The following is a 25,362-nucleotide window of genomic DNA, read 5'->3' as shown; positions in this document are numbered from 1 at the left end:
CCTAGCCCTGGCCAAAAACCAAAAAAAAAAAAAAAAAAGAGATGAGCTGGCTTTGATTTACTGAAAATTAGATTTTCAGTAACGGGGGAGCGGGGTGGGGGGATACATTTCAACACATGCCACAGCTGGAGAGATTTGACTTGTTGAATCAAAAGCATTATTTCCTGGACAAGTCAAAGAATAAAATCTGAAACAGCTTTGACCATGGAAGTAGTTAGCAGACTCTGTTGTAGAGTAGGGTGTGGATACCAGCTGGGGTTCTGGAATTCCACCTCCTTAATTTATGACGTCTGACTCTGGAGAGGTGCTCTGGCTCTTTGAACCTTCCCTCCCACTCTATAAAATAAGGATAATAGCAGCATCTACCTCACTGGGTTGTCCTAAGGATGGAGTTAAACCATGGGGAGTGCTTAGAACATTACATAGCACGTTGCATTAAGTGGATATTAGCTCTTGTTATTGTGTTTATTTTTACAGTAACCTTCTCTTCAGGGCAAGGAATACTGATTTTTCAATTATGGTAATGATATAGTTTCTTTTTTACCTAAACTTGTTTAGGTTAAAAAGTCAAAGGGAAATATCATTTGAATGCATATAATTTAATGCAAACATGCTAAAAAATTATAAGTATAAATTATACTCAAATGACTGAAGGCTTGAAAACACATTGCTTATCCTTTATCTTCACTATACAAAATTGAGAAATAAGTGTTAATGATCATTAGTACTACTAATTACTACAAAGTCTTTACTTAAAAGAGAATTGGAATATATTTCGTTGTCTGTGAATTTTGACTGTTGGAGTCACATTTGTAAGTTGTCTTCCAGCCCTGCTCAGGAAGTTCTGAGGTTCCTGGTCCTCAGATGTGAATCAGGGCCTGTAGACAGTGGCCACTATCCCTTGTTTTTTTTAACTAAAGTGAGGAGGAATATTCCATTGCCTCACAAAGGCTCCTTCTAATGGCTTCTAGCTTCCTAAAGGGCCAGGAGTCCAGTTCCTAGATTCATTTATTTAGCAAATATTTAAGAGCCCCAACCAGGGCAAGCCTTGCTTGGAGAACCCCAAGAGAAGGAAAAATGACCAGCTGCCCCTGGTCTAGGATGGTCAACTCTGATCTTTTTGGATCATGTATCCCCTAAACACTGGGGGGTTACAGTGTATGGCACACCTCTTGGGGAGTGGGACACAACTATAAGAGGGACTTTATGGCTCAGCACCTGTAGCATAGTGGTTACGGTGCCAGCCACATACACCAAGGGTGGCAGGTTCAAACCCGGCCCAGGCCAGCTAAACAACAATGACATCTGTAACAAAAAATAGCCGGGCATTGTGGCAGGCGCCCGTAGTCCCAGTTACTTGGGAGGCTGAGGCAAGAGAATAGCTTAAGCCCAGGAGTTTGAGGTCGCTGTGAGCTGTGATGCCACCGCACTCTACCCAGGGTGAAATAGTGAGACTCTGTCTCACACACACAAAAAGGGACTTTACCTAACAAATGCAATCAGTGTAACCTAACTCTTTACACTCTCAAAGAATCCCAAACAATAAAAAAAATTAAAAAAAAAAAAAATTTTTTTAATTGCTAAACACCTGGGGATTTTCGGTTTTTGATTTTTGGTTTTCTTTGCAGTTTTTGGACGGGGCTAGGTTTGAACCCACCACCTCCAGCATATGGGGCTGGCGCCCTACTTCTTTGAGCCACAGGCACCACTTTAAACACCTGTTTTTTATATGTATTAACATATACATGTATTCATTATTGTTATGGTATTATATAATAATTATGCTATTAGCCACTATTTTATATATTATAATTATAAAATATAATAAGTACTATTACTAATCACTTTTTTATACTTGAATGATTATTAATTATATTTACTCATCAGTTACATATGAATGCCACTTTTATATGTTTTGTACACATTATAAAACATGTAAAAGATTGTAAAATCAAAGTTCTAATGTTCCCTCCAATCCTGTGAATCCCTTTCCCTGCAGCCCACTCTGAAGAGGCTGCTGGGTCCAGCGGAGGCCAACCTCACACCTGTACACAGTCATAATGCAGGGCTAAGCCACTGGCCCAGGCCTGACTACGTCTGATGACTGAAGAAGGTGAGTCAGGTTGGTTGGGGACATGTGTGAGAGAGAGGGCCAACGCTGGTGCTGGAGCTGAGCTGGAAGTAGACTTTGATAGGGAGGCAGAAAGTCCAGGAAGAACAGTCCCTTACCAGCAGGGTCCTGAGCTCCCTCCTTCCTGCCACCTGCGCTGCTGGGGAATGGGATGGAGGAGGTGAAAGGTGGGGAGAGCCAGCCAGTCCCAGATGCCTTCACCTAGCACATCAGAGCAGCACCACTGGAAAATCCCCTTCCGTCTTCAGATCAGCCACAGGGCTTTTCCTTACTTCCTGTCCTGTGTTCAAGGAAGCCTCACATGGTGGCAGAATCTCCTGCTGTCTTGCTGGCAGAGAGCTGGCTTCCCCACAACTGAGCCCTGCCCTTTGGTGGCAGAACATGGCCATGAAGCCTGACAGTAGGGGATTAGAATCTAGGGGACCCCCAGCCTCAGGTCTGTGGAGATTGAGAGCCATGAAGGGCCTTGACTATTACAGAGGCGGGCACCCTGCTTCCTAGGTAATGTGAGCTGTGAGCTGTGATGCTACAGCACTCCACCCTTATGACCGGCTGCTCAGGTCTCAGTGCTGCCATCTTCAGAATGAAAATGACAGGAGGAGGAGCTGGATTTTCTTATTTCTGATTCTTAAAACAACTGCACAGCAGAAATTATTTTATCCCTGTGAACACTGAGAGAAGGACGCCCAGCATCCTGCCAGCTGGCAGAGGGCAGAGCAGGTGTGCAGCCCCAGCTTCCCTGACTGCATATCGTCCTCTCGTCCCTTTTGCTAATGGCTTCAATCTGGGGACAGGAAAGGACTCCACTGTCTAGATCAATCCAATCATCTGACCCTCAACACCATCCCTTGTGCCTCTGCCATCTGTTCACCCAGAACCTACCAGATAACCCCAGGGAAGGGACTCCCACGTTCACCTGTGGTTAGCTGCAAAGTTGTCCTTAACGTGGAGCTGGAATTGGTCTCCTGTGACTTTGTCTATGGGTTCTGCCCCCTGGAGTTTCAGAAAACAGGTCTGCTCTTTTAGAGACACAGATAATTGTGTGCCCTGCAGAAAACACCTGTCCAAGCAGGAGTCACACCCAGGTCCCCAGTGACCCCGTAAACTCTGCGCTCAGCCACCCTGACACCTTCTACCTTTGTAGTCCTTACCAGCACAGTACCCTGCTGTTATTCACTTTCCTTTTTTAAAAAATTGGATTGCTTCTCTCCCTCTTGGCTAAGATGAAGTGTTAAAAAAAAAAAAAAACATTTAGAAAGCACAGGATTCACCCATAATCCCATCACCCAAAGATAACTATTGTTACTATTTCCATGCGTTTTTCAGATATAGAAAGTTTGGGTTTTTTCTCTCTTTTTTTTTTAAATGAGCTCATACTACACATGTTATTTTGTAACCTATATTTTCTATCCAATGATATATCTAGGACATCTTTCCATAGCAACACATAAAAATGTAACGTCTGTAACACAGAAGGAATTTTCATTTTATGTCATCAATTTCACCAATGTTCCCATTACCAAATGTCAATAATAAAAGTATAAATCTATCTTAATATGTAATTTACCTAATATTTTAACCTGATTAAAGCGAAGACAGGGACAAAAAATAACGCTGTGCTTTATCATTTTATGATCGCATGGAATTTCATCCTACGAATAGACCAAAATGCATTAACTCATCACCTCTCACTGCACATTTAATTTTCTCCAAATATAAGACCTCCACTTCCTTGCCCAATGTCTTTGTGCACATATGCCCCACTCTTAGGTTGTCACCTACAAAGAGAATTGTTCGGGTCCAACATTATGCCTACACTGAGGCATGGCTGCGTAATCCTCAGGCTCCCTTCAGCTTGTCCCCACACCCCTAACCCACACAGGTATTGTCTTTTTTGTTTGTTTGTTGTTTTTTGTTGTTATTGTTGTTGCTGCTGTTTTTGGCCAGGGCTGGGTTTGAACCCGCCATCTCCGGTACAGGGGCCGGCGCCCTACTCCTTTGAGCCACAGGTACTGCCCACATAGGTATTGTCTTTTTAAATCTTGGCCAATCTTGCAGGCCAAGTGGGAAAAAATAATAAAACACCATCTTGTTTTAACATGTTTATCTTTTTACCAGCGAAGTCGAATTTTTTCCAGTATCAAACAATTTCAGCCCATCTTAGACACCCTTCCATTACTCCAGTGTCCCCGGGGGCACAAAATACCCCAGGTGGGGTTTGGCCCAGCCTAGATTTCAGAGATGCCCAGTGGCCAATGCCCAGCATGTTCTCAGGCTCCAGAGATGGAACAAGACCTTCTGGTTAACAGCTCCAGTGGCCCAGCCACCCCTGGGTGGCAATTACAGCTTTCTGGTTTGTGTCCACCTCGGCGGAACTCCATGGCCACCATCTGGCTGTGATGTCTTCACTGAGCACAGAGCTGTCTCCTGTCCAGGCACCCCCACAGCACCCCTGAGAAAGGCTGCCTTGATCTGAACCTCTAACTGGGCGTTGGGGAGGGGAAGGGGTGTCAGTGTATAGACACGCTCGTGGCTTTTTGTTCTCCTTCACGTTGATTATTTTAACACCAGGAGTTAAGATTCAGCATAGCTAGAAATTCACTCACAGGGCTACCTAACCTACTGCTGTTTACAAACTCAGGAAATTCTTCTCATTTATGAGTGTCAATATGACAGAGGGTGTGACAGATCAACCCCTTCCTTTGACCATGACTGAGGTGTGGCAACCTCAGCTGTGCCCACCCAGCACCCTTTCTCACGGAAACAGCACCTCTATTTTTCTTGTCCAAATCTCTCCATACTCTACTTCCTCCCTACCTCCAGCCCAGAAGACAGGCAGAGCTCTGGACCTGGGTCCCAGTCTCCCTCTGTCAGGTGCCTGAGAACTTACCTATCTCCTCAGAGCCTCAGTTTGCTCATCTGCAAAATAGGGGCAATAAAAATACCTACCCCAGGATTGTGATGAAGAGCAAAAGAAGAGTACACTGGTTAGCATAATTTTGGAAAGAGTTAATTTCAGTTTTATTTTACAACTACCAATTGAATGGCCAGTTCCATTCCATTATAACTCCTTCCCCCATATAAGCTAAGAATAGGAAAACTTTCTTACAGAGAAATAATTATTTGGTCTCACTGCCCTCCTTGTGGCCTCAGATATGGGTCCTGATGCAAGGTGCATGATCACTAACATTTGTTGAATTGAGCTCAGGTAGCTTTGGTGCTATGATATATATACTGTTTGTTTGCAGTTTTTTGGCCGGGGCCGGGTTTGAACCCACCACCTCCGGTATATGGGGCCAGTGCCCTACTCCTTTGAGCCACAGGCACCACCCTATATATTGGGTATTTTCCATAGTTCCTGACTCTTAACTCCCTGGCCCTTGTTAGTCTTTTGTTATAATGTCAAGTTTATGAAGCCTCAGGGGCAGCCTCAGAATAGAATCTCGGCTGACCGTTACCTGCCCCAAGGCCGGACTCTATTCTCCCCTCACCTTCCTGACTGTGAATCCTGAGACACTCATTCCAGTAAGGGTCCTGCCCCATACCCTCAAGGCTAATCCAACTTTGATACAGTTGTCCATAAAAACCCAAGAGGATGGAGCTTAGAGAGCTTCTGATAGCTGAATATGTGGGGGTTGTTAGAGGGAGGGTGCCCAGGTAGGACATGGGAATGCCACACCCCTCACCCCAGACCTTACCCTATACATTTCTGCATCTGTATGCCTTGTAATATCCTTTATAATAAACCAGTAAGTGTTTCCCTGAGCTCTGTGAGCTGCTTCAGCAAATTAATCAAACCCAAAGAGAGAACTGTGGGAACCCCAACTTGAAGTTGGTAGGTCAGAAGTTCCCAAGGCCTAGGCTTGAGATTGAGCCCTCGTCCTGAAGAGCCTGACGTTCTCTCCAGGTGGATAATGTTGGAATTGAATTAGACGATGCCCAACTTGATATAGGGTTCCCCCACTCAGGGCTGGACAGAGACCCCCTCCAATTTCCTAGGCCTAAGAGAGCTCAGAAATCAGTCTTTTTTTTTGCATAATTAGAATTTGTATTTTTTTGTACTTCAAAGATATTCAGAAATCAGTCTTATCACAAACCCCATCTCTAGGCACAAACAAGTCCTTTCCAGGCCACATTCTCTGACCCCAAAACAAGGCCATTAAAAAAAAAAAAATCAGCCTGACCAGTATCTCATCCAGGCTGCCTCTCCTGGAGCAGAGGAACATGGGACCATATTGCTCTGAACTATGTCAGTCTTAAAATTAACTTCTGCCCAAGCTCCTGGGGCCAAACAGTGGTGATATATTCCAGATATACATTCCATCTCCCCAACCCTTCCACCCATAAGATAAGAAAAGCAGCATATAAGACAGAAGGCCCAAACGGGCTGCCCACTTGGACCCCCCACTTTGGTCCCCCCTTCGGCTTCCCAAAGGCTCTTTCTTCCCCCCACCTTATCTTCCAATAAAATCTGTCTTTTCACTCACTCACGTGGACCGTGGGTTCATTCTTTGACTCCGAGACCAAGGACCTGGCAGAGAGAGAAATTCTGGCTACATACTGGTGTCCACTGTTTGCTGTGTAGGGACAAGTCCCCACATTGGATCACGGAAATCTTTTGCGTTGATGGTTGTTATGATATGAAAGCACAGAGGAGAAACGCGGTATGAGAGTTTTCCCCAAAGCAGTAGTCAAGGCCAGTGTTTATGAACCACTGAGTTCCTTCCAGCATGTAGTAGCTCAGAGACGCGTGGCTCAGGGACTGCTGCCTATTTTTCCTTCTTCCACTTGGGAACCATCAGTTAGCTCCAGACACCTAAACGAGGCATTCAGCAGTTCTGCAAAAGCAGCAAGGGCTGCACTGCTCCGTTGTGTCCTGTGGCCAAAGGCTCCCTCCTATAATCCTAACATTTTGGGAGGCCAAGGCAGGTAGATTGCTTGAGGCCACGCGTTCGAGACCAGCTTGAGCAACAGAGAAAGATCTCTCATCTACTAAAAAATACAAAAATTTCCTGGGCCTTGTGGTGCACCCTTGAAGTCTAAGCTATTCTGGAGGCTGAAGCAGGAGGATCCCCTGAGCCCAGGAGTTTGAGGTTACAGTGAGCTATGATAATGCCACTGAACTCTAGAAGGATCATGGTAAGAGGTAGATCTCATCAAGCCTTCTGGGACACAATCTTAAGAGCAGATGGAGCCATCAGCTGGTTGCTTATAAGTCAGAAGATTTTATCAATGCAAATGATAAGGCAAACAAGCCTGGAAGACAGACTTACCAACAGGAACTTAAAATTTTTCCGATGGATTTTTAAAGTTGTGAAAACTTCTGGACTTTGGAAGACTTTTTCTTCCAATTCCATGAAATGGAAAAGACAAGGGCAATAAGCGGAGGTATCACACATGCAACCAGGAACGGGATGAAAAGGATCTCCCTTTGATCAAAAAGGATGATGTGTTTGTACACTTCAGCAGACGGCAGGCTTCTTCCAAGATGTAGAGTGACAAATTGGGCCTCTGAGCAACACTGGGCCTATTCACCCAGGCTGAAATCCATTCGTCTTGGGGTTTGGCAAAGACATTCTGGCACAAGTGGCAGTTGACCAGCCAGAAACACAGCCAGGAGATCGCCCTTTGGAACAGGCCTCAGAAAGTCTGACCAAGCTCTAAAAGAATTTTTAATAAAAGATAAAAAGCTCATTGCAGCACTATTTATAACAGCAACGAAAACTTGGATGATCAGCAAGAGATTGGCTAACCACATTTGCATATATCCATACGGTGAAAATTCGATTTCCAAAGAACATCTAGCAACTCAGGGAAATACTATGTTAAGTGTGTGTGGTGGAGGGGGGGAAACAGGACCCACACAATAAAACTGATTTTTCTGTGGACATATCGACATATTTTTGACATTGACAAAAAATCCTGGAAGAATAATCACCAAATGTTAAAACCAAACATAACATCAAAATGTTAAAAGTACTTATCTTTGAGGGGTTGAAAAATAAGTCAATTTAATTTTCTTCCTCACATCTGTCTGCATTTTCTAATTTTCTGTAATGTGCAAGCATTCTTATAATTAAAAAAATATATAATTTTTATATAATTATAAATAAAAATATGTCACTGATGTTTCCTAATATAATAAATATGATATAGTAAGTTGACATTTATTGAGAGCTTAGTAAGAACTTTAGATCATTTTCTTTTGTAGTTACAACAACCAAAAGAGACAGATGCTCTTATTACCTTCATTTACTTAGAAGGAAAAAGAGGCTTCCAGAAGCTAAATATCTTGCCTGTCCGCTAAGGGACAGAGCTAGTTCCAAGGAGACATCTGGGGCCAATGTCCATGCTGTTAACCCTGAAATAGGACTAGAAAGTGAAGCCCCAGGCAGGGCTGCCAGACAAACTACAGGACACCAGGGTAAATCGGAATTTCAAATACACAACAAATAACTTTTTTCGTGTTAGTATATCCTATGGAATAGACATAGGATCTATTCTATGGATCCTATATCTTGCATCTAAATTTCTGATGTAATAAGGCATCCTGTTTGTTGTCTGTTTTCCCTGGGGAAATGACTTCCCTTTGCAAATGCTGTGGGAGAGACTTGGGAATGATGCGGAGTCCCGGGAAGAATCAGGGTTAGGCCCAAAATTCTTCCAACAAAATCTGGGAACAGTCAACCTCAGGCCAAGAGAAAATTACTGTATGGTATGGGTTCTCTTTTGTTATATCCTACTGGGAAAACAAGTGAGCCTTTGCTGACTGACAGAGTCAGATGTCCACAGCAGACAGGTGAAGGATGGCTGTGATTCGTAAACCCTGCCAAGCAATACCGCTGAGCTCTTAGCATATTTCAGACTTGCCCACCCACCCAGGGTTTTAGATTTTTGAGTGTCTTCTATGGAGTTACTTGCCTGGTTCTGCTGTCAATAATAGTCAGGGTAAGAAGTGACCCACAGCACCCATCCCTGGGCCCCAACTCCAGCCCAACACAATTTCCACAACACCTGTCCTGGGCTTGTGGTCTTTCAAACCCAGACTTGAACCAATGGTTTTCAGCCTGGCTGTCAACTAGGATCATTCAAGGAGTTTAAAAAAATACTGAAACCTGAGCCCACTCCCAGAAATTCTGACTGATTTGGCTGGGGTAAGTGTAGGCATTTTACAACAGCTTCCCAGGTAATTCTGATGACCAAGTGAGGGCTACACATCACTGCACTGGACCGACCACAGTAAACCACATGCTGGGAACACTCATATCGGAGAGGCTGTCACCTTCATCTGTAAAACTGAAATACCAAGGTAAACCTCCCTGGATTGCTGAAAGGGTTGAAGGGCATTGTCTCAGGGCATGCCCTATACACAGGAGACTCAGCCAGTGTTCTTTATTTCCTAGAATCAAACACACCAGCTGACATTTATCAAGCTTTCCCTTTTTACTGAGACCCAAACCCAGACCTATGTTATAGTTCTGTTCATCAGTGTCCTCATTCAAAAGATGAGAGAACTGAATCAAAGAAAGGTGACCTCTTTCTCAAGGTCCCCAGCTAAAATGGATAGAGCCAGGACTTGAACCCAGGCCCTCCAGCCCCAGAGCTCCACGCTCTCAGCCCCTTTCTTGGATGTCTGCCTGCTTCTGCAAATCACAGCCACCCAGGAAACAAGCCTGGTCCTCTCTGTGCTCTTGATGTCCTCAGGCACTCACTCATTTATCCATTCATTTATTCTTTCCCTCACTAAGCAAACATTAATTGAGCACCTACTGAGTGCCAGACCCTGGACGTAAACACTGGGGAGTCTCAATGGAGTTTGCCCTTCCAGGGAATAAGCAAACACATAAATTGCAACAATTTCTTTGAATGGCACAGTGGGCTTTTCTCTGAGTACCGCAGAGGATCTCCTACGTGGATCTCAGCAGAGGCTGCCATGCAGAGGACAGATTGGCTGCTAGGCAGTGGTGGAGGCAAGGAGACAGGGAGAAGGCTCAGGAGGAATCCAGCTGGGAGAGGGAGAGGCTTGGCATGGGGGTGGCCTGAGGATGAAATTGAACATCTTCAGGGAAGAAACTTGAAGAGGGAGGTCATTACCACTTGCTTTGGCCCTAGGGCATTCCACGGTGTTTTGTACTGTGACCTTCACTATTGTATACCTTGCCTCCAAAGTAATATTTCAAATATTTAACAACTGGTGCCATAAGGGGACTGACTCCCCTGCTGGGCTAGGTGTTAACCTTTTATTTGCTGGGTATCGATGAGGTCCAAGGGATCCCAGGGGCATGCAGACAAGGCACCCTGGGGGTTTGGGATGAAATTATTTGTGGCAATACTTTAATAACCAGCAATAAAACCAAATGGCTCACACCAGCTGAGGCTGCCTCCTCACTAAATTTTAAACTTAGAGAAAGCAAGGCTAGACTTGAAGATCAATTCACTACAGATGTGTCAAACAGGTATCCCATTCCAAGTGATTGTCCCTATAAAGCCCTGGACATCCAGGCTGGCATTTCAATCTCGTGTTTCTGAGATGAAAGACAAGGACTCGGGCGGCACCTGTGGCTCAGTGAGTAGGGCGCTGGCCCCATATACCGAGGGTGGTGGGTTCAAACCCAGCCCCGGCCGAACTGCAACAAAAAAATAGCTGGGCGTTGTGGCCGGCGCCTGTAGTCCCGGCTGCTCGGGAGGCTGAGGCAAGAGAATCACATAAGCCCAAGAGCTGGAGGTTGCTGTGAGCTGTGTGATGCCACGGCACTCTACCGAGGGCAGTAAAGTGAGACTCTGTCTCTACAAAAAAAAAAAAAAAAGAAAGAAAGACAAGGACTCCTTCTGAATCCACTGGGCCTACAAGAGCAAGGTGTTCTCAGAGCCGAGGACTCAGGAAGAGAACGTGTTATTTGTAGGGGATGGCTGCGGGGCCCTCCTCTGCCCTGGAGAGGCTGTTCTGTGCTGGGGCCCACAGCCTCGTGGACGTGCCGCTCCTGGCAGACAGTCCCAGGGAGCCCAGCCGGGAGGACACACTGGGCTGGCAGAGGGAGCCAGGCCACTCCTCCCAGAGGTTTGTCCTGCACTTCATCAAGTTGAAGTTCTGACATTTTATGGTGGGGGAAGAAAAGACTGTGGTTAACCACAAAGAAGCAAATAAATCAATGTCGGTGAGCACAGTTTGTTCTGGTGGGCTCTTCCTTGCCACACCTTGGTACTTAGTTCCCCCCACCGCCTAATGGGAAGAATTATGTTGGTATTCTTTGTACTTCAGAAGGATATTCTGAAGACGGATGGGCTCATATGATAGCCACCATATTAATGAACCCTTCCTTCCCTTACTCCCTCCCTTTTCCCATAAACGTTGGACTGATTCAGACAATGGGAACACACAGTCCGTATTCTCTGGTTAGACTCAGTTATGACCTCACTGCATCCTGACATCCTAGGGGTGGGACCCCTGTTGCCATCTCACTGAGCCTCAGAGAGAATGCCTAGCTCTGGCTGTGCTGCTGGCAGATCTGGGACTAGAACCCAGATGCTCTCACTCCCCGGCCCGGTTGTTGGTCTGACCCCTGTCCCATGGGAAAGTCCACTTGAAAAAGGAAGATGTCCCATAATTTTAAACCATGGTCAGCCTAAACTACTTATAGATGAAGTATGGAAGGGAAGAAAGCATGGGCGTTGGACTTGGACCAGCTTGACTTTGAATCCTGTCTCCATGTGTGATCTCAGGCAGAGTGATTAACCTCTCTGGTCTGAATGCCTGTGGAAGGAAGAGAAATACTCTGGTTTTGAAGGACACAGAAATAAAGGTTCACAGCCCAAAGGATTCAGAAAAACAGAAGTGACCCAGTGTCCAGCATACAGGAACTACAAGGCCTTTGATCAGCCCTGGGGTCTGGCCAGGTTGGTAGCCAAGTAGCTGTGTGCTTCAAACAAGACGTGTGACCCCTGTGCCTCTGTTTCCTCTTCTGTAATGGGGCAATCCCAATTCTCACTGCAAAGGGGAGGTGTAAGAATCAAATGTGACTGCTCACATCCAATCCTGCCACTCTGCTCATTCGTGCCTCTGTCAGTCCTCAGGGGTACCCGGGCTGTCTGCAAAGCCCTCCAAGCATTTCAGCCAGCAGAGCAAATTCATGTTGCCTTGGCTGTCAGAACACCAGACAGTGGCCCCTGGTCCCTGACCTTGCACAGTAGTTAAGAGAATGGACCTGGGGCCAGAGGCTGGAGGTCAAACCCTGGCCTGTGACCTTGGGCAAGTTACTAGCCTCTCTGTTCCTTAGTTTCTCAACTATAAAAATGGAGATAATATTTGAACCCACCTCCCAGGGTTGTTGTCAGAATCAAGTGAGTGAATATATGTAAATGCCTTGGAACAGAGCCCAGAACCCCGCTGGATCCCAGATAGTTCTCCTCTCATGCCTTAGAGCCAGCATGAATCCAGAGGTCATTCACTGCAATCTGTACCTTGCTGGCTTCCCCACAGTGGACACCTTCCTCCCATCGCAGTGCCTGACTACCCGTTACTGGCTCTAAGAGTTTTCTTCCAAAGGCTACATTTCTTCTCATAACTGCTCCAGTGTGGGCTCTCCACTGTGCCTGTTACGTCTAAATACACTTAATGTTTATGGGTGTGTGGTGCTCTTGGTATAAACCATCTCCTCTATCCCACAGGACTGGGGAGGAGCTGGGACGTGGGCTGTGTGTGCCCGTGGCAAAGCCAAGGCAGACTCTGAGACCTGGGTGTTTGCAGCCTACAGATGTCCCTGGTGATATGAAGTGTCACTGAAGCCCTTCACTCTCCGGCATTGCGCTGCAATCTTGGTGTGACCCGCCTGGCGTGGATCGGCATGACCCACTTCTTTCTCTCCTCCTCTGCCACCACCGTGTGTATCAGACCACCACGGAGATCTCCTCGCCCCAGTTCCTGCCGCACCCCCTTCACACCCTACTGCACACGACCTACCTGGGTGATATGTACATCAGAACCCAACCAGTCCAGGCCCTGCCCCTCACGAGTTTCACCCTGCCCACCTGGGGACCCTCTTCCTCTGACCCTGCCTTTCCATCTTAGTGGGTAACGTGCCCTCAGCAATCAGTGGCCAGACGCACATTTCACTTCGGCTCTGCAGATGAAGGAGCAATGATGCAGAGCTAACGCAATCAGCTCTGCTGTCTTGTAGCTCATTCAGTCATCAATTCCTTCGGTCTGCAAATGCTAATTGTGGCCCAGCATGCACCAGGCTGTGTTCCAGGTGCTGGGGGTGGGGGGACAGTGGTCACTGAGGCAATGTCCCTGGCCAGGGCTAGTTGCAAGGCTGTGCAATAGTGCAGGGTCTGGTCTTTGGGAGGGCCTGAGCTTGCTTTAATCCTCTGCTGTGCCCATCTTCAATGTCTTAACCATTTTTGGAAAAGGCACCTGATTTTCATCTCATACTGGGCTCCCTGCCCCCACCATCAGGGAGCTTGCATCCTAGTGGAGGACACTGGACCCTCCTCCATCCCCACAGCACCCTGATGTCACACCCAGAAGGAGAAGTACTATGAAGAAAGTAAACCCATGCGGTATGCTGGCAAGACAGGTGACCCTGTCTTGTGGTCTCAGGGGAAGCCTCCCGGGAGTCTGGCCAGAGGGAGCTGGCCAGCTAGGCAGTGTTGGGAGGTGTGTGGAAGAACCTTCCAGGCAGGAGGAAGAGGAGAAGGGCTGAGGCCCCAGAGCAGCAGCCAGTTTGCTGAGTCAGAAGATGGGGGAGTTGGTGTGGCTGGGGCTTAGAGGGAGCGCCAGAGGGCCAAGCAAAAAGGGCCACCGAGGGCAGCTAAATGGGAGGATACAGAGGCCCCTGCTGGCAAGGTCTGAGGAGGATCCTGAAGCTGGGTACCTCCTCCACCCCCATCTCTGCGGCAGGGGCCCAGGATGTTCCGAGTCCCTCCCACTGCAGCCAAGTCCATGGTGGCCCAGGAAGTTCTCTCTTGCCCCCACACCATGGATGTGGTGCTCAGAGGGAGGGGCATCTGCTACTTCTCTTCCTGGAGCTGAGGGCCCCTGACACCCCCAGCACTGTGGGAACAGAGCGGCCCCTCCACATGGCCCTTGGTTTGAGAAGCCTGGTGGAGTGTCAACTTTTCGTGAACCCCAAAAGGCCAAATTTATTCTCCCTAGTTCTCTCATTCAAGAGCCACATTTATATAGCATTGTATCCTTACACTGCTATGCTGTTATTTGCTTCATGTTTATGAACTGAACTTTGACTTTTTCTTAAATGATTTTATTTTAAAAGTAAATAGTATATCATTACTGATATATACTTACCATACATAGAAAGTAATCCTGAAATAAACACTTTGTGGTATCTGTGTTACTAAATTCTAGCAAGATACCAAGCCTGGTCTCAGGGAGGTTCCTGTGGCTCAAAGGAGTAGGGTGCCAGCCCCATATGCTGGAGGTGGTGGGTTCAAACCCAACCCTGGCCAAAAAAACTGCAAAAATAAATAAATAAATAAATAAATAAAAGGGAGATTTGCAAGTGTTAGGAAGGGCTGAACATGCTAACAAGGACTCACTGGCAAACACAGACTTTCTCCTAAATAATCAGAAAGACAATCAGAATGGAAAAGCGAACTTTTCACCCTGGAACTCAATTTTGTTTAACACCATGTATGAGTATATCTAAAAATTATCTTCCTTACCAACAAGACACAGATTCCAATAGAACTAAACAAAACCCAAGCCTGTCCAATGTCCAACTTAAGTAAGAACAAGAGTCTATAAAGATATCATGGGAGCTCCCCAAACTCCTGGAGGGCCAGAAATGCAGGCTGGTGCCCAGAACACCCTGTCTACTGGCCCAGAGAAGGTTCCTAGGGGCCAGAGCAGGGCCATTCGTGCCACCACCACCATCGGGAATGGGCAATGGCCTGACAGTGGAACTGTTACCATTGCCACCCCCCAGAAATAGCTTATGGCTCATGCAGCCCCCTCGCTATACCTGTGGTCCCATTTCTTTATGTCACTAAGCTTCTAACTCAAAATCTGGGTGGCACATTAATAATTGACAGGATTAGGGTCATGTGACCATCTGCTTGCTACAGAGGTGGCTAGAAAAATGAGTATTTGACATTTTCAGCTTCTAACATGAGAGGTGAATGTTTGTCTCAGAAGATGGGAGATGCCCCAGGCATGGAAAGAGGGTTCAAAGACCCAAATTTAAAAGAAAGAATAAGGACCATCACTACACCTACCGCTTGCACAGAGGAGAGTTAGTGCAGCAGGCCCCGCTGCTGTCCTTTGGAAGGCTGGCCCACAAAGGAGGCTGTAAGCTAGTGTCTGAAAACTTGGATTACAGGAGGGTGTGACCTGTTGTTAACTGATAAAAGTGGATGGCTATGTCTAAAGTATTTGTGCAAAGAATATAGTTCATGCTGAACACCTGCCTTCCTTCTAAAATTTGGTCCATGCCAGGCCCAGTGTGCCGCATGACCATCCTCCAGAAAACCCCTGACTTGCCTATAAGCTTCCTTGGTAGACAGCCTTTCACATGTGTTACCACGACTCATTGCTGGGGGAATTAAGTGTGTCCTGTGTGACTCCAAAGGGAAAGACTCTTGGAAGCTTGTGCCCAGTTTCCCCCAGACTTCACCCACCCGCCTTCTCCCGCGCTCATTGTACTCAGCATCCTCCCGCTGTTGTAAGTTGCAGCCATGAGTATGCCCATCTGCGGAGTCCTGAGAGTCTTCCTACTGAATCATCAACCCCGGGGGAGGTCTTGGGGGCCCCCAATATACCACCAATGTCACAGCCTTTGAGTAACACTAACTAAACTTCACTCAGCAGCCCTCAGAGGGGAGGAAAGCCCAGATGTACTCAGAATCTGTAACTCCCAAACAATGACATTGACTCTTCAAGGCAAGTTAGTGAGGTGAGTGAGGCAGGTCTGGGTATCCCTGTTCACAGAGAGGGAAACTAAGGCTTAGAGGGGCTAACGACTTGCCAGGGCTGGCCAGGTGAGGTGGCTCACACCTGTAATCCTAGCACTCCAGGAGGCTGAGGTGAATGGATTGCCTCAGCTCAAGAGTTCAAGGCCAGCCTGAGCAAGAGAGAGAGACCCTGTCTGTACTAAAAATAGAAAAACTAGCTGGGTATTGTGGTGGGCACCTGTAGTCTCAGCTCCTTGGGAGGCTGAGGCAAGAGGATCACTTGAGCCCAGGAGTTTGAGGTTGCTGTGAGCTATGACTCGGCAGTATTCTACCCAGTGCCACAGAGTAAGACTCTGTCTCAAACAATAAAAAAACCTTCACAGCTGATAAGCATGGAGCTGAGACACGAACTTGAAGGAGTTCGGACTCCACATCCAGAGCTCTTGCACTGGCTCACCACCCAAAGCTCTCTCCAATCTTATGACACCTTCATAAGATTCATACAACCAATATGGCACTTAGTACTAAATACAAAAGTTGTTCCAGGCAACCTAAGCCTTCTTGCAAAGGTAGATGTTATTTCCATTGTGTCTGCACTGAATGGAGTGGTGACGCTGGAATCTTTTCCCACCACCATCTAGGAATTAAATATGAGTCACCTTGTCCTGTCCCCCCCATAGCAGCCCTCCTCCAGCTGTGGTTCCCAGAACTCCTGAAACTGAATCACCTGGTGTGCTTCCTCAAAATGCAGATTCACAGGCCTCTGCCACTTGCACTTTAACTGGCTCCCCGATTAGCACAGCATCCACCACGACTTAAAAACAGGGACAGAGAAAGCACAGACTGGGAGGATCTGGAGTTAAGTGTCCACGTTTCAGCCACCTCAGAGTGTCCAGCAGCATAGTGAGATATAATTTTAAATATTTATTTCAGCTCGTCAGTATCTGATAAGCCAAAATTGTCAGAAATATCTAACACAACTGAAAACTGTGATTTCAAGCTCAACTCAGAAACAGGCCCCAAGTGGCCTCACTTTGTTGCTTTTAACACCTAGAACCTGGCACATTTTTCCCAGCCTTTGCAGTAGATGTCCACGTACTGATCCCTGCGACCTGTGAATATTACCTTATATGGAGAAGCAGGTGGTTATTTTAAGGATTCCAAGAGGAAGTGCTTACCCTGGATTACCTGGATGGGCCCTAAGTTCAATGACAAGTGTCTTTATAAGAGTGACGTGGAAGAGATTTGACAGACAGAAGAGGAAAAAGTGAGACTGGAGGGACAGAAGCCACCAAAGCTGGAAGAGGCAGACAAAGGATTGTTCCTTAGAATCTCTAGAAGGACGGTGGCCCTGTTGACACCTTGATTTCAGACTCTGGCCTCTGGAGCCAGAGAATACATTTTTGTTGTTTTAAGCCACCTTGCTTTAGGTCATTTATTACAGGAACCATAGGAGACAAAAACCCTGAAAAGTACTCCAAATTGTGAAAAGGAAAATGAAGGAAATAAATTGGTCCTGCCCCAGGACTTTTGCACATGCTCATCGTTCTGCTGCTGAGCCAGCTTACTGGGCACCCAAATTCCTGTCCCTGTATAAATGTTACTTCCTCACAGAAGGCTTCCCTGACACCACTAACCCCCAGTAGCAGGAGCTGCCAGTCACTCTCTAGTCCCAAACTATTTAAGAGTTGCATTTTCCCAATAAGAGACGATCTGTTCATTGGTTTACTTGTGGGTTGTCTCCATGGGAGTAGGAATTGTGTCTTGTTCACTGCTATATTTCCAGGGCTGGGTACTGAGTGAGAGCTGAATAAAAATGTGTTAAGTACAAGAAATTGACATTGTTTCATACTAAAAAGAGAGTTGCAAACTCTATATGATAAACCTTAATATTCTAAAGACTTCATCAGCTACAAAGGGTCTCCCAGCTATACCCCAGCCCCCAGAGCACACTGTCACTCCTTTCTTTGATAAGTTCACTTGGCTGGGAAACTGAGTACTTGAACTTTGCCCTCCTCCTGCCAGTCTCGGCTGTGTGACCTTGGGCCTATCATGTCCTTCTCTGAACCTCAGAGGCTTCATTAGTAAAGTGAGAGGTGGGTGGCACCTGTGGCTCATTGTGTAGGGTGCCGGCCCCATATACCGAGAGTGGCGGGTTCAAACCCGGTCCTGGCCAAACTGCAATAAAAAATAGCTGGGTGTTGTGGCAGGTGCCCGTGGTCCCAGCTACTCAGGAGGCTGAGGCAAGAGAATCACCTAAGCCCAGGAGTTGGAGGTTGCTGTGAGCTGTGTGATGCCACGGCACTCTACCAAGGGCAGCAAAGTGAGACTCTGTGTCTACCAAAAAAAAAAAAAAAGCAAAGTGAGAGGTTTTCATTTACTTTTCTCAGTGGGTCTTACCTATGGAACAATTTCCACCTGCCTGACCCTTTGCGTGTACACTTCCACTTGGTCCTCATGACAATCCTATGAGGCAGGAACTATCATTGACCTCATTATACAGAAAAGGAAACTGGGGCGCAATAAAGTTTCATCCTTTTCCCCAAGGTTGCATAGCTAGCAAGGTAGAACCAGGACTCCTGAGTTTCAGGCACCCCTTAAATGCCCTCAGCTCTCAAGCCTGAAACTCTGAAAAGTTGGCAGAATGACTTAAATTGCTAACCAACGTGTATATACACAACTGCAGTCCCTGATCTTTAATCAGACTAGATGTCTGGGGAAATTGTTTTCTTCTTTCCCTTGCTCTTTAAAACATGTTAAGAAAAGACACCATGCTGAAAGTCTGAACCAGCTGCTGCCCTAAATCAAAGGATGAAGGCAAATGTCACTGCCCACCACTCTGCGTAAAAACACGTGGGGGAGAATGTTCTAGTTGTTACATTTGTTATTCTCTAGCTCCCGCTTCTCTCTGCAGCAGGCAGATACCCCCGATCTGCTGGTGGGAGAGATGTAGAGTCCTTGAATTATTTACTATTAAAAGGCACTGAGCTGCCAGCTTCCTCTCTGAATTATTTAGGGCTGTCATGTAGTTATGTATGTGTGAAATCGATACATTGTGTTCGTATTAACTCTATTAAAAGTGAGTTAAAGTGGTGTGTTGCAGACTCCCCTGCCTTGGGTGTCAGCCACCCTGGCCAGCCTGAAGTCAGGAAGAGCTGACGGGGTTTGCTAGGAGATCCTGAGGTTCAAACTCAAGCGCAGGAGGAAACGCAGCCTCCCAAAAAGGTGAGATGACGGGGTACCCCTGGGCAGGGAGCCAGGCAGAGCAGCACAAGCAATGAGGTTTTTGCTATTTACTGAGTGCCTGCAGTATCCCTCATACCAAGTCTTTCCCTCAACATGGAAGGAATCAGTCCTGCTGTTCCAGAAACTGCTACAGTAGCTGGTTGATAAGAAATGCACACATAGCTCATTCAAGCTTCTCTACTTAAACTGGGATGCTCTGTGACTCTTTGACCTACCAGATGGGTCTCGTGCAGAATATCCGGTACATGCTCAGTGATCTACGCCTGATACAGCAGAGAGCCCAGCAAGTGTTTGAGGGATACAGGAAATGAATGAATGAATGCGGAGAAGGGCAGCTGCCATCTGATTGGATGGAAGGAGATGGAAGAGGCCACAATGGTTGAACCTGGAGAAGAATGACATTGGGGAAACTAGGGGTCAAAATTCCTCCTCCCTTCCTTCCTGTGAGTCCCAGGTCCCTCTGCCACGCTGAGCCCTCTGTAACATGCATGGGGTGCAGCAATGCACTTAATGAATTTTTATTGAGCATCTATTATGTGCCCGGCACTGTACAAAGCTGTGGGAATATATCCGTGAAGAAAAATCAGACCAAACTACTTATCCATTCTAGTATAAAGAGGATAGAGTTGCTGTCCTCTGAACTCAGAAAGGGAGACAGGTAAACACTCACAGCATAAAGTGTCACCAGGGCTGACCCGGGTCCTGGTACAGGGAACAGTGAAGCAGAAAAGGAGACAGGCTCGGGGCTAGGTGTGAGGACTTTCAAGAAAAGTGTCATGAAGGAGGCCACATCTCAGCTGAAGTTAAGGCTATAAAATCATCACTGGCCTTAAACACAGAGATGCTTTTCACCTTCCCCCAGTGATTGGATTTTCATTTAGGGTATAAAAGGGTAGTTTCAAAGATAGGTCCTTATGCTGATGAACACAGATGAATTTCTGTGTTAACTTTAGCAGGTAATAAAATTTTTAATTAAACATCTGCTGGGTTACAAAAGGCAGCCATCATGAAAAAATCATCTCTGTCATTTCCTCTTGAAAATGGCCAGTTTCAAAAATGGTCAAATAAATGGAAGAAAAGAGCTGAAGAAAATGTAAGGGAGAATCTTTCCATCCTCCCTCTCAGCCAGGATGGAGAGATTCAGCACAGAGAATCAGGAAATGCTTTTTCTGCCTCCTTTCTCTCCATCTTCCTGGTGAAGGCATCTATTTTCTTTGGGGCTACCTGTGAAAAGAACTTGAGATCAGCCCATTAGTGGGATTCAGGAAAATTCCAGCACTTACGGTGGACTAGAGGAGAAGGGGACGAAAGGAACTTCAATGTCAGGGCAGCCACGGGACTCGTTTGGTTGCAAATAACATAAACTCAACTTACACTGTCAACTTTCAGGGGTGGGTGGATCCGGGTGCTCGTGACATAATCAGGAACTCAGCTCTTTTTCCTCTGTCTTCCTCTGGGGTGGTTTTATTCTTGGGAGACATACCCAGGTCCTTGCAAAGTAGCCCCTGCTGTCCCAGGCACACATCCTGCCAGCTGAGCAACCACAGTCTTTTCTAATCTTACCCCCAGGATTGGCTCTGATTGGCCTAACGTGGGTCACATGTCAATCCCTAAACCAGTCTACATGGTCAGGGGAATAGGCATTCTCTTTGGTCAGGCCCCAGTCACACGTCCACCAAGGGTCTGGAGTCTGCCCTTCTTGAACCACAGGGATTGGGAGTGGACAATGGTAATTCCTAAAAGTCAAGCTAAAGGTCAAATACCAAAATAAGGATGCAGGGATGCTGGGAAGACCCAAACCTCAGCCATCCAATAAGACTCCTGAGAGTTTATCTCTAGTGGGGACAACATGACTCCACAACCGTGTGAGCCTAGAATTCCAAGGGAAGGAGTGATTCTTGGTGCAACGTGGTGTCTAAAATCTGAGACTTGCATTAGTCGAGTGCCCTTGACCGTGCATATTTAGCTGAAGAGGAACAAGCTGTGGGTATAACATGGAGAACCATGTCCCCAAGCACAGTGCCTCCATGGAGTTCATCTCTTGCTAAAGCACATGGTCGAGGTCAGGAGCCACCCCTTCGTTAGCTGCTGTGCTGACCATGAGGATGGACAGCTGCAGTTGCTAGAGCGACCAAAGGGATCTGCCTCCCAGCACAGATGGACCAGCAGAGTTAGAGGCTTGCCCCAGGTGAGGCATGGCAAACTGTGGCCACGGAGGTTGTGTGCGGTAGGGAGTGATGTATGTGCACATGTAAAACCCCTGAATAAAATCCAAGTGTGTATTAGAAAGCAAATGCAGGCGGGAGGGTGGTAATATCCATAAGCCACTCGTCTCAGGTAGGCATTACTCTGAGTACCGTATGGGCACCATTTCTTTTAATCCTGACACAGCTTCATGAACTAGGAATCACAATCCTTTACAGATGAGGAAACTGAAGTTCAGAGAGGTATTGCACTTGCCCAAAGTCACACAGCAGGAAGTGACAGCGCCAGGATTTGAACCCAGGTCTCTGGCACCACAAAATCTCTGCTTCCATCACTTCAATATAGTCTTGCCCCACCACCACCACTAGGTAAACACTTAGCACCTGTGCATAGTGAGGCACTGGACCATACCGTTACAGAAAAAAGAATCATCCCTGGTCCAGAAGTAGATGTTTTGGTGCTGCGGGCCTGGGTTCAGGTCCGGTTGCCCCTGTTTTGAGCTGCTGGCTTCAGGCGAGTTAAATCATCCATAGAAAGGAAACCGTAACATCCTGACCACAGGGTAACACACATGTGGATATGTTTGAACACCAGCGAGTGCTGCACGGATGTAAATAACCACAGAGAATAACATCCTGTGAAGAGAAGGCCCAATTAACGTATTAAATATTTTTCGGGGAGGAGATGGTTTGTGTTGATACCACAACAATTTTCTCAGCAAGAACAATACCATCTGCCTGCAAATATTGTGATGTGAGAAGGAAGAAACAATCTTTATCCAATTATCTTCCTTATAAAGATGTACTGAAGTACAATTAATTCTGTAACTCTCCCATAATATTCTCTTAATTAGTGGTAAAAATAGGCATTTCTTCCCAGTCCCTCTGCTATTATACTAAACGCTGCTTCTCCATTTGTAATATGCTAATATACTGGTAATTAAAAGCTTCAAGATTCAGTTTAATGAGTGCGTTCATTTTGTTGAGGATAATTACGTCTCCTACCCACTATTCTGGAGTTCCCAGGCAGAGTCGGGGAGGGGTGGGGTAACAGACACAGAGAGAGAAGAGGAGTCCCTCCCCACTCTGGGGGTTGGCCCCTTCTGTAACTGTCTCCTCAAGACTGTGAGGGTGTAAGTTTGGGGGCTTCTCTTGTCTCCTTTCTGAAAAGGGCAGAGTTCTCATGGTGTGAGCATGTGTTCTTATTCTTATCCTGTGCCCTTGGACCTGACACTTTGCTCTTCCCAACTCCCCTGCCTCCACCCTACAGTGTACAGCAGAGACCACCTGATACAGAGTTCTTAGCCTTAGCCCTGCCGACATCCGGGGCTGTCCTGTGTGTCATAGGACACACAGCAGCGTCCCTGGCCTCCACCCACCTCCACCATGACCACAAATCTCCCCAGACCCTCAGCTGTCTCCTGGGGAAAGCAGGGTGGGAAAATCCCCCCCCCCAGTTGAGAACCACTGATCTAACATAAAATGATTAAAAACAATTGAAAAGTCTATTCATAGAGGATGGATTAAATAAATCATGGCACATCCCTCCAGTGAAACAGCTTCAGCAGTTACAAAGAGTTAGGTCAGCCCTATACAAACAGATATGGAACAGCCTTCACAAAAATGAAAAGTCCAGAACAGTGTATATGGGAAGCTAATTTTTGTGTTTGCCATATTTGCATTTATTTATTTACTTGCGCGTAGGATATCAGTGAAAGGACATAGGAAAATTGTAAAAGTCATCACCCCCTGGGAGGGTATCTTACCCCAGGCAGGTTTATAACAAATTACCACAGACTGAGTGGCTTATAAACAACAGAAATTGATTTCTCACAACTCTGGAGCCTGGGAAGTCCAGGACAAAGGTGCCAATAGATTCAGTGTCTGGTGAAGACACATTTCCTGGTTCACAGACAGATGTCTTTTTGCCGTGTCTTCACATGGTGAGAAAGGCAGAGAAGCTCTCTTAGATATTTATTTATTTAATTAATAAATTTATTTATTAATTAATTAATTTATTTATTTTAAGAGACAAGGTCTTGCTCTGTCCCACAGGTGGTAGTGTAGTGGTGTGGCCATAGCTCATGGTAGCCTTGAACTCCCGGGCTCAAGAGAGCCTCCCACCTCAGCCTCCCCAGTAGCTGGGACTACAGGTGCACGCACCACAGCGCCCACTCCTGGGCTCTTTTATAAGGGTGTTCAGCACATTCATGAGGACTCTGCTCTTATGACCTAATCACCTCCCAAAGACTCTCCCTCCTAACAGCATCACTGTAGGGGCTAGGCTTTCAAACATATGAATTTGATGGGAGCATATTTAACATATTTAATCCACAGCACAGGGTAACCGGGTAGCTGGACATTGACATGAGAGGGACACTTGTCATGTTTAAATTTTTGCATGAATTTTGTTCCATGGACATGCATTACTTATTTAAAGAGTAAATATAATTTAAAAAAAACATCTAGCCCGTTGTCTGGCTTGGAACAGCCTCAGATTCTACTTCCATTTGCTTCTCAGGGAGCCTCTCAGACAGGAAATTTCTTTATGTGTCACATTCTGTCGTCTTGAAGCATATCAATAACTGTCATCTTGAGAGTGGTTTCCAAGCCCTGCAGACTGACGTGCAGGGCCAGGCCCAGACAGAGGAGCTGGGGTCTATGGCTGGGGAATGTCAGGTCCCTGAGTCTAAGATGACTTCTCAAGTCCTCTGTGACATTTCCCAGCCACGGCTGAAACAGATCACAGATATACAAACGATAAACTGGGGGAGGGAGGTGGACTTGTTGCATTATAGAAAGGATTTAAAAACGACTGCTTCAAAGAGCGACCCCCTTGATGGAATAAAAATATGGCTTGCCTGAAAAGAAGTGTGATTATTTTTCCCTTTTTAAGTCTCCCTCCAATGATAGACCTTTAAGTCCTGCCTCACATATGGGTCAGACTATGGGTAATTTAAATAGCCATTCAGTCTTTCTGGAATCAGTCTCCTTATTTGTCATTAATAACCAATCAAGTCAGAGCCAGGCCCATATCGTCCAGTGTGTCTGGCACAACTCTGCAGAAAACGATGACTTATTATATAAGAGACAAGACCTCATGATAAAATAAAGTGGAGGAAAACTGGCTTAAAGGAAGTTGGATATGTTTCTTTATTGCAGGACTTCTCAGAACCTTTACTGAGAGTGATACAATATTTTTTCTTGAAAAATGAATGTGTGGGGTTTCCCCTTTCTGCATTTTCTGGGGTCCTTGTTCCTAGAAGGCAGGAAGGCCCGTGTGTGCTTCCTGGCCCTGGAAGGAAGGAGGGAAAGTAGGCCAAATCAAAGTCTCTGCCCTAAGTGAGTCAGGTATGACATTGTGGGAATATGCCATGTCTTCTAGCAACAGCAAGAGGGGAATGAATTTTAAAGCCACGGAGGGAGATGAAAGAATCTGCAAAAGCAGAGACAGAAGATGTTCTGGGGCCTCAGTGCCCTGCAAAGTGAGGATAATCTCACTTTTAAATTCAGGATAATCTCCTTTTTTTTTTTTGGCCGGGGCTGGGTTTGAACCCACCACCTCCAGCATATGGGGCCAGTGCCCTACCCCTTTGAGCCACAGGCGCCACCCGGGATGATCTCCTTTTTTAAGGTCCACACTTTAACATCTGCTGAGTCCTTTTTGCCGTGTACCATGATTGATTGGCAGGTTCCAGGGATTAGAGTGTGAACATCTTTGCGGAGCCACTCTGCCTACCACAGACCCCAGACTCCTCGCTCATAATTTCAAAACACTGACCTTCCTTCCAATCACCCAACGCCACACATCAGCCTGGGCTCGGCATCCTGCATCCACTCTGAATGAGTCCCAGCTGTCCTGGTCTCCAAATGTCT

This window comes from Nycticebus coucang, chromosome 21 (assembly GCF_027406575.1).
Source record: "Nycticebus coucang isolate mNycCou1 chromosome 21, mNycCou1.pri, whole genome shotgun sequence".
NCBI lineage: Eukaryota > Metazoa > Chordata > Mammalia > Primates > Lorisidae > Nycticebus > Nycticebus coucang.
This window is presented reverse-complemented; position numbering follows the sequence as displayed.